Source organism: Mastomys coucha, unplaced genomic scaffold, assembly GCF_008632895.1.
Source record: "Mastomys coucha isolate ucsf_1 unplaced genomic scaffold, UCSF_Mcou_1 pScaffold15, whole genome shotgun sequence".
NCBI classification, from domain to species: Eukaryota; Metazoa; Chordata; class Mammalia; order Rodentia; family Muridae; genus Mastomys; species Mastomys coucha.
In genome coordinates this window covers 154,112,937-154,122,458 of record NW_022196897.1, presented here as the reverse complement: position 1 = coordinate 154,122,458, position 9,522 = coordinate 154,112,937, and positions in this window count along the sequence as shown.

Sequence of the window (9,522 nt, the reverse complement as noted above, 5' to 3'; positions counted from 1 at the left end):
GAGAGAGAGAGAGAGAGAGAGAGAGAGAGTGTGTGACCCTGGGCTCCATCCCCAGCATGGCAGAAACTTTCTAGTAGCTCAAGGTTTCATCTCAGCACTTGGAAGCACATGCAGGAGGATTGGCATCTCATGGTCATCTTCATTGATGTCTCAAGTTTAAGACCAGCTTATGATACATGAAATCCTATCTCAAAAAATATATATTTTAATATTACATTATTATATCATATTATACTTTATATAATATATGATATTTTATATAATATGTATATATATATATATATATATATATATATTATTTTTTTTCGAGACAGGGTTTTTCTGTGTAACCCTGGCTGTCCTGGAATTCACTCTGTAGACCAGGCTGGCCCCGAACTCAGAAATCTGCCTCTCTCTGCCTCCCAAGTGCTGGGATTAAAGGCATGCGCCACCATTGCCTAGCTATATATTATATCTTATATATAAAAGATATGTTACATGTAAATGTATATTTAATATATATTAAAAGCATATTTATAGTGGCTAGAGAGATGGCTCAGCGGTTAAGAGCACTGACTGCTCTTCTGAAGACTCAAATCCCAGCAACCACATGGTGGCTCACAACCATCTGTAATGAGATCTGGCGCCCTCTTCTGGTGTGTTTGAAGACAGCTACAGTATACTTACAATATAATAAATAAATATTTTTAAAAACCATATACATATATGTATATACATATATATATTCATATTCATGTATATGCCAGGTGTGGTGATATGAACCTTTAATTCCCACACTTGGGAAGCAAAAGCAGGAGACCTCTGTAAATTCAAGATCAGCCTGGTCTACATAATGAAACCCCATCTCAAAAATACAAAACAAAAAAACTTTTTAAAAAAGACTCATTTTCAAGTCAGGCAGTGGTGACGCATGCCTTTAATCCCAGCACTTGGGACTTGGGAGGAAGAGAGAGGCAGATTTCTGAGTTCGAGGACAGCCTGGTCTATAGAGTGAGTTCCAGGACAGCCTTGGCTACACAGAGAAACCCTGCCTCGAAAAGCCAAAGGGGGGAAAAAAAAAGACTCATTTTCTTTTTTTTTTTTTCCTCAGATTTTTTGAGACAGGATTTCTCTGTGTAGCCCTGGCTGTCTTGGAATTTACTCTGTAGACCAGGCTAGCCTTGAACTCAGAAATCCACCTGCCTCTGCCTCCCAAGTCCCAAGTGCTGAGATTAAAGGTGTGCGTTACCACTGCCCAGCTCATTTTCTTTATATGTATGAATATTGTGCCTGTATGGGCAACACATGTGTGCCTGGGGCCTGTGGAAATCAGAAGAGGGTCTGGGTCACAGGCGGCTGTGAGCCATCCTATGGATCATCTGAAAGAGCAACAAGTGCCTTCCACCACTCAGCAATCTCTCCAGCCCTCTGTCTTTAAACAAGTAAAAACACAGTTTGTATGCATGTGTCTGCATGTGTGCCCAAATGCTGGGGAGGTCAGAAAGGGTCCTGGATCTGCTAGAGGTGGGGCTCCGGATGGTTGTAGCCAATCCACTTGGGGGCTTGGATCTGAGCTCAGGTCCTCTGGAGGGGCAGTAGGAACTTTAACCTGTAGCCATCTCTCCAGCCCAAAAGAGTATCTTACCAGTTGATAGATAGCCTGGGAAGACAAACAGTACAAAATGTATAGAAATGTAGCTCTCCCAGCTCCTAACTCACATAGGGGCTAAGTGTTCCACAAGCCGGATGACAATAGCCATTCGCTTTCTCAAAGGCTAGAAGCCACAAGTGTGAGATCAAGGTGCGACCAGGCTTGGTCTCTTCGAGAGGCTCTGGGGACAAGGCTGTTCCAGGCCCATCTTCCAGCCTCCCATAGCTGCCAGTCACCGTGGGATTCCTGGGCTTCCAGATGAGCCACCGCAGTCTCTCCCCCACCATCCTTGGCCTTTTCCAGGTCGGCTTGCGGTTTGCGCATCTGCAGTCTGTGTCGATAAGGGGTAACAGTGATTGGATTCAGGACCTACCCAAAGGAGCTTATCTTCAAGCGATAAGTCTTCCTTTACGGGCCCCCTCTTTGTTCCCGCTCTCCTCCCCCTTCTCTTCCCTCTCTTCCTTCTTCCCTCACCTCCCTTGCCTGCCCTCCCTCCCTTCCCGGAGCCGGACAAGCAGCTCTACCCATGCTGAGCTATATTGCTAGTCTTTTTTTGTATTTTTTATGTTGGAGACAAGATCCCACTAAACATGTGTCTTTTTATTTTGAGATGGTATCTCACTCATTTGCCTAAGCCTTGAACACACTCCATGGTCCAATGTGTTCCTTAGTTTTACAACCTGACACAAGGAAAATCATTTGGGAAGAGTGAAGCTCAATTGAGAAAATGCGTCAGTAGATCAGCTTGTGGGCAAACCTGTTGGGCGTTTTCTTCATTAATATGGGAGAGCCCAGCCAACTGTGCAGAGTGCTACCCCTGGGAAGGTGGTCCTGGGTGTTATAAGAAAGCAGGCCGGGCAAGAAATGAAGAGCAGGATAAGCTGTGGTCCTCCATGGCCTCTGCTTCGGTCCCTGCTTCCAGATTCCTTCAGTGAGCTCCCGCCCTGACTTCCCTCACTGACAGACCTGAGAGTTGTAAAAAGAAATAAACTCTCCCCCAAGTGGCTTTTGGTCACGGTAGAGTTTTTGGTTGGTTTGTTGGTTTGCTTGTTTGTTTGAGACAGGGTCTCACTATGTGGTCCTGGCTGTCCCAAAACTCACTGAGTAGAACAGGCTGGTCTGCTCACAGAGATCTGCCTGCCTCTGTCTCCCAAGTGAGTGCCACACTCCTCTTGGTTGTGATGTTTTATCACAGCAATAGAACCCTTAGTAAGGGCTGGAGAGATGGCGGTGATTGTTCTAAAGGATCCACCAAAAACAAACCAACAAACCAACAAACCCTAGCCAGGCTTTGAACTTGGGACTTCCTGTTTCAGCCTCTCCTGTAGTTGGTGTAACAAGTCTTTTTTGGTTTTTGGTTTTTGGTTTTTCTGAGACAGAGTTTCTCTGTGTAGCCCTGGCTGTCCTGGAACTCACTCTGTAGACCAGGCTGGCCTCGAACTCAGAAATCCGCCTGCCTCTGCCTCCCAAGTGCTGGGATTAAAGGTGTGCACAACAACAGCAAACCTGCCTCTGACCTGGGGCCGCGGCTCAGCAGTCCATTGCTTGTCTAGCATGTGTGAGACCTTGCCTTTGGACCCCGGCACTGAAAAATATTGTCACTATGGTTCATTCTATTCAACCCATAAGAGACAGCGAGGTGGCTCAGTGGGTAAAGGCTTTTGCCACCAAACCTGATGACCTCAGTTTAATCCCAGACCTACATGATGGAATGAGATGTCAGTTTCCCAGATGCTTTCTCATGACCTGGATGCTCCCCTGGCGTTCCCTCCGGCTCCTCCCCCGAGGGGTGGCTTACTTACAGGTTTCCCTTCTTGACTCCCTTTCTTTGTCTTGAGACCCTGCAGGAACCTCTAAGTTCCCAGCCAACCGCACATTGTCTTCACAGAATTCATATACGGGTATTATTACTCCAGCTTGCGAATTTGGAGGTTTGTTGTTTGTTTGTGGCACGTAGCCTAAGCTAGCCTCAAACTTGGTATTTAGCCAAGGCTAACCTTAAATTTCAGATCCTCCTGCCTCCATCTCCCAAGCGCTGAGATTTCAAGTATCTATACCACATCCGGCTTCATTGGGAGCCCTGTAAATTTGCAAACGTAATCACAGAAAAGGTAAGTCCCTGGCCCTGCTCTGAAGGACAGTCCCTACTGTTCTCATCTGTTGTTCATAGGGCATATAAATGGCCATGGTTGGCTTAAAACGATTTTATTGTTTTTTTTTTTAATTATTTATTTTTTTTAGAAAGGGTCTCAAGATGTAACTCTAGCTGGCCTTGAACTCACAGAGACCCACCTGTGTCTGCCTCCTGAATGTTCTACTATCTTCTGGCCTGAATTGTTTGAGGGTAGAAAGAATACCTGAGTCTTTTTCCCTGCTCTGAAACAACCCTGCAGGTAGAAGTAAGGTGAGAGTCAGGTTGTGAACCACATTGCCTTCCCGAACCTTCTAGAAGCCTGACACCCTCGCTCCAGCTTTTTCCTCACAGCCTCACACCTGAGGGGGACGGAGGGGGTCGGCCATGGAGAAGACACCAAAGGAAAGAGGCAGGACAGTTTAGAGAAGTCGTTTTGCAGTCAGTCATTTAAGAAGTGAATATATTAAAAAAAAAAATCCAAGGAATGCCAAGCTTATGTAAAACAAAACCAGCAGAGAGAGGCCCGGGGACAACAAAGCCAGTTAGTTCTCAGAGGGGAGCCACAGATGAGCCTAGCGGCACACAGGTACACCCAAGTAGGCAGGGAGGGCCACTCTTAGGGCCTGAGTGGTCCCCGCCCCCACCCCCAGCTTTCTGAGGGCAGTTTGAGAAGACAAAGGCTTTGTGGGTTGGGGCTTGCTTGCTTGCTTTTGTTCTGTTTTAGACAGGGTCTCACACTGTAGCCCAAGCTATCCCAGAACCTACTCTTAGCCCGAGGCAGCCTCACAGTTCCAGAATGCTTGTACCTCAGCCTCCTGGGTGCTAGAATCTCAGGCCTGTACCATCACTGGCCTTTTGTTTGTTTTGACTTTAAACCAGATGACCCCTTCGCAATCCCAGACCTGTTTGTGTCTGGAGAGCTCGGCAGGTATGCCTGGCAGTTCTTGACTGAGGCATTTTCCCCTCAAGTTCCAACAAACATTTCTGGTTGAAGGTGTGTCCCGCCCAACCCAAGGGCTTCGAGGGAGAACTGAAGATGGCCTGAGGGCTGAATTCTGCCCAGCTGCATCTTACCCAGAGCCAGCACCTGTAAAGCTAATAATGAGTGTGTTCAAAAGCATCCACTAACAGTGAGGCTTAAACCTGGATACCTCGAGAGAAGCCCAGGTTCCCTGCTGGGGCCTTAGGAGGCTAAGAGGAAAGTTTGCCCCATATGAGGGCCATGCCTGATGCTTCAACCCTCGCTGGTTGCTGGTTTGTTTGGTGTGCAGGCTGTCTCTATCTTTTTTCTCAGCTAATCAGTTCCACAACGTGGAGGAAAATCTCCTGATATCACCTTCAAAATCAAGAGTATGCTGGGTGTGGTGACATAAATAGGTTTGTGATCTCAGTACTCTGAGAGTTGAGGCAGGAGAATTGCCTCAAGCTTGAAGGCAGCCTGGGCTACGAGACTGTCTTGAAGAAACCCACAAATAAGTCAGATTATAGAGACTTCATTTGGGATAGCCTGGTGCCTGAGGAAAGAGCTGCTAGACACCGTGATAAATTACAACGAACATAGTGCCACACCCCGGGTGACGGAGACGTAGTGCTGGTAGACCCTGTGGGTTCTGTCATGGCAGGTAGAGAGAACTTTGGAAGCCATGGGGTCTTGGCTTCCTTGTCATCACAGAGCCATGCCACCGGGTTCCTGAGTGTAACCGGTTCACAGGATCAGACCCGTGGTGAAAGGCTAGTCTCTCATCCTCAAGGTGTCTGATGGGTCAAGAACTCTCCCACCGGGCTGGGCTGTGGCTTGCCTAACGTTTCCAAAGCTCCGGGCTGTACTCCCAGCCTCAGATGAACTCCACCTCTAACCCTGTATTCTGAAGGTAGAAGAGGAGGATCAGGAGTTCGAGGCCATCCCCAGCTACATTGTGAGTTTGAGGTCAGCCTGTGGTACGTGAAATCGTGTCTCCATCCAGCCGGCAAACACCACTCCCCACTTTAAGTTACTTAGATGAGTCTATATGGTCTTACTCTACGGATAAATACACTTTACCTGTACGAGGAAGTTCTTCTATAGGGGAGACAGCCCTGCACCTTCCTTCCAAGGTTTCCATTACTTACATACCACAGATAACTTCCTGACTTGCGAGGCACCCTCTCTGCGATGTGTCATCCTGATAACTTCCTCTTGCCTGCCCTCCTAAGTCTGCTTTCTGGTTGCCTCGCTTTCCAAGGCAGATCATAATTTACTTAGGTATCAAGGTCACCATGACTCAGTGCTGCAGCGGACGGCCCATGTGGCTGCCCTGCGCGCCACTCACGTGCATGTATCTCTAGGATAGACTCCAGGAGGTCAGAGGGCGTGCACAGTTTAGGTGCATCTGTACCGTGAGAGATGGTCCTAATGGACCGAAGCGGTTCTCACAGATCTTAGAGACTGGGCAGTTTGCTGGTGAACTTCCCCTCTCCCCATCTGCCAGTCAAAAAGCTGAGAGGCGGAAGCCCTTAGGAAGGGCTCAGAGAGAAAAGGCCAAGCTCAGCTTTCTAGCAGCTGAGGCAGGAGGATTGCTGAGAGTTTGAGGCCAGCCTGGGCTACAGTGATGAGATCCTGCCTAAACAAATCCATAAATATCTGTAGAGCGCTTTGAATCTGGTGAGGCTGGGATGCTGTGTGGCTAGCTTCTGTTCTGCTTTTCTGTGCTGGGTTTTCAACCCAGGGCCTTCCGTACACTGAGTGTACACTCTACTAGCTGAACTACGTTGAGCCATGCACAGCCTGTTTTCTTTCTTTCTCCTAAGGGTTTATATTATGTATTTTATATATACATGGGCATTTTGTTTGCATGCATGCACACCAGAAGAGAGCACCAGATCCCATGGAACTACAGTCATAGATAGATAGCCACCATGTGGGTGCTGAGAACTCAGAACATGGGGGTTCAATGAACTCCGGACCTCTGGAAGAGCGGCCAGTGCTCTTAACCACTGAGCCACCTCTAACCCCCCTTCTCCTTCCTTTCTTTTTATCTTCTCTCTCTCTCCCTCTCCCTCTTGCTCCCTCTTCCTCTCTCCCTCTCCCTCTCTCTCCCTCTCTCTCCCTCTCTCTCTCCCTCTCTTTCCCTCTCTCTCTCTCCCTCTCTCTCTCTCTCTTTCTCTTTTGTTTTTTTTTTGTTTGTTTGTTTGAGACAGGGTCTCTTTGTGTAATAGTCCTGGCTATCCTGGAACTCACTCTGTAGACCAGGCTGGCCTTGAACTCACAGAGATCTGCCTGAGTGAGGGGATTGAAGTTGTGACTAAAGGCACACACCACACTCTTGCCTCTCTTTTCCTGCCCACTGCCTCCTTTCCGATCTGTGTTTGTTGGAGACGGTAATACTATGTAGCCCAGGCTGACTTTGAACTTGTAACCCTCCAGCCTCCTGAACGCTGGGTTTACAGGAGTGTGAATCGGCTTTATCTGTCATCTAAAACTTGTTGCAGTGGCTGCTAGGGAAATGGATCAGTGACTAAGAACACTTGCCGCAGGCCAGGCAGTGATGGTGCAGGCTTTTAATCCCAGCACCAGCGCTTGAGAGACAGAGGCAGGCAGATTTCTGAGTTCCAGGCCAGCCTGGTCCACAGAGTGAGTTCCAGGACAAGAACGCTTGCTACTTGCTCTTCTAGAGAACCAGCTTTCGGTTCCCAGCACCCTCCATACACTCTAGTTATTCTTGGGCATAAAAATAAATCTTACAGGGGCTTGAGAGATGGCTCAGCGGTTAAGAGCATTGACTGTTCTTCCAGAGGTCCTGAGTTCAAATCCCAGCAATGGGATCGGATGCCTTCTTCTGGTGTGTCTGAAGACAGCTACAGTGTACTCATGTACATAAAATAAATAAATCTTTTAAAACAAACAAACAAATAAATCTTCCGAAAGAAAAAGTTGTGTGCCGGGCTGTCGAGATGGCCCTGCAGATAGAGGTCCACGCTTCCCATTCTGATGACGACCTCCACACCAGAATCCCTCTGGAACTCTGCTCTTCTGTGCTGTGCATTCTTTGAAGGGCACAGTGACTTCTCTGGTCTCAAGGACAGTGTCTTTGTTTTGTCCCTACTCTCTTGCCTAGCTCCATGAGTGACAGCGGGTCCTTCCTCGGTGTGGAGCAGGTCTCAGGCTAGACCTTCCTTCTCCTACTAGGACCGAATACCACAGCAGATGAACTTGTGACCTCTCTGCCTCTGACTGTCCTCACTCACACCCCACACCCCCGCTCAGGGTGACACCACTTACTGCTTAACCCTGCTTGGTGGCCTCCAGGCTCCATCCCAGTCATCTGAGTTTGGTTCCCGTCCTGGCTGTTGGACACCTTTACGGGCATGATGTCACCCTCCTCCCACACCTTGGGAAACAGAAACAATTACGCTCTATTTTAGGACGAGGAAACCCAGAGCTGCCAGAGTGACTGACTCAAGTCCACCGGGCCTGGAAGGGGCAACATGGAGAGCTGGAGTCTCGTGGGTCTTAGCTGTGTCCCAAGCTGGTCACCATGTCCTCTTTTTAAATATTTATTATTTATTTATTATAAGTCCACTGTAGCTGTCTTCAGACGCACCAGAAGAGGATGTCAGATCTAATTACAGATGGTTGTGAGCCATCATGTGGTTGCTGGGATTTGAACTCGTGACCTTCGGAAGAGCAATTGGTGCTCTTACCGGCTAAGCCATCTCTCCAGCCCGAGCTGAGCGTTGTTTGTGCACTCCTGCAATCCCGGCACTCAGAGAAGGTGAGTGCAGGAAGACCAGGGGCTCGAGGGCAGCCTTGGTACATAGCATATTTGAACTAGCCTAGGTTACACAAAACACTGTCTTAAAGAGCGCCCTGTAAAATGTCAAAAATGGAAATGAAAGCTGGGTGTAGTGGCGCATGCTTTTAATCACAGCACTCAGGAGACAGAGGCAGGAGGATCTCTGTTAGTTTGAGGACAGCCAGGTCTACACAGAGAAACCACATCTCAACAAACAAACAAGCAAACAAAACAAAAAAAACTTTGTTTAAAAAGACAGGAACAGGGCTGGCGAGATGGCTCAGCAGGTAAGAGCACTGACTGCTCCTCCAAAGGTCCTGAGTTCAAATCCCAGCAACCACATGGTGGCTCACAACCATCTGTAATGAGATCTGATGCCCTCTTCTGGTGTGTCTGAAGACAGAGACAGTGTACTCACATACGTTAAATAAATAAATAAATCTTAAAAAAAAAAAAATCTTGAAAAGAAGATAAATCGGGCTGGAGAGATGGCTCAGCGGTTAAGAGCACTGATTGACCTTCCAGAGGTCCTGAGTTCAATTCCCAGCAACTACATGGTGGCTTGAAACCATCTGATGCCCTCGTCTGGAGTGTCTGAAGAGAGCAATGGTGTACTCGTATACATAAAATAAGTAAATAAATCTTAAAAAAAAAAAAAGAAAATAAGATAAATCTTTAAAATATTCCAAAGAAAGATTAATTTGCAAATTACAAAGTTTTAGGACACGCTATGCAAAGAGCCACCCATTTCTTATTTCCTTCCCTCTTTATATTTTGAAACAGGATCTTACGTTGGAGCCCAAGCTGGCTTCGAACTCACAGCAATCGTACTTCAGCTTCCTGCATGCTGGTATTGGAGGTGCATCACAGCAAACAAAACAACCATGCCACCTTTCCACATGCCAGCCGTGCCCTCTCGTGTTGTGGGAGCTGCCTGTGCCCTCTCGCTGTCTTCTAGTCCTATCAGCCTGCAGTGTGACTCAGAT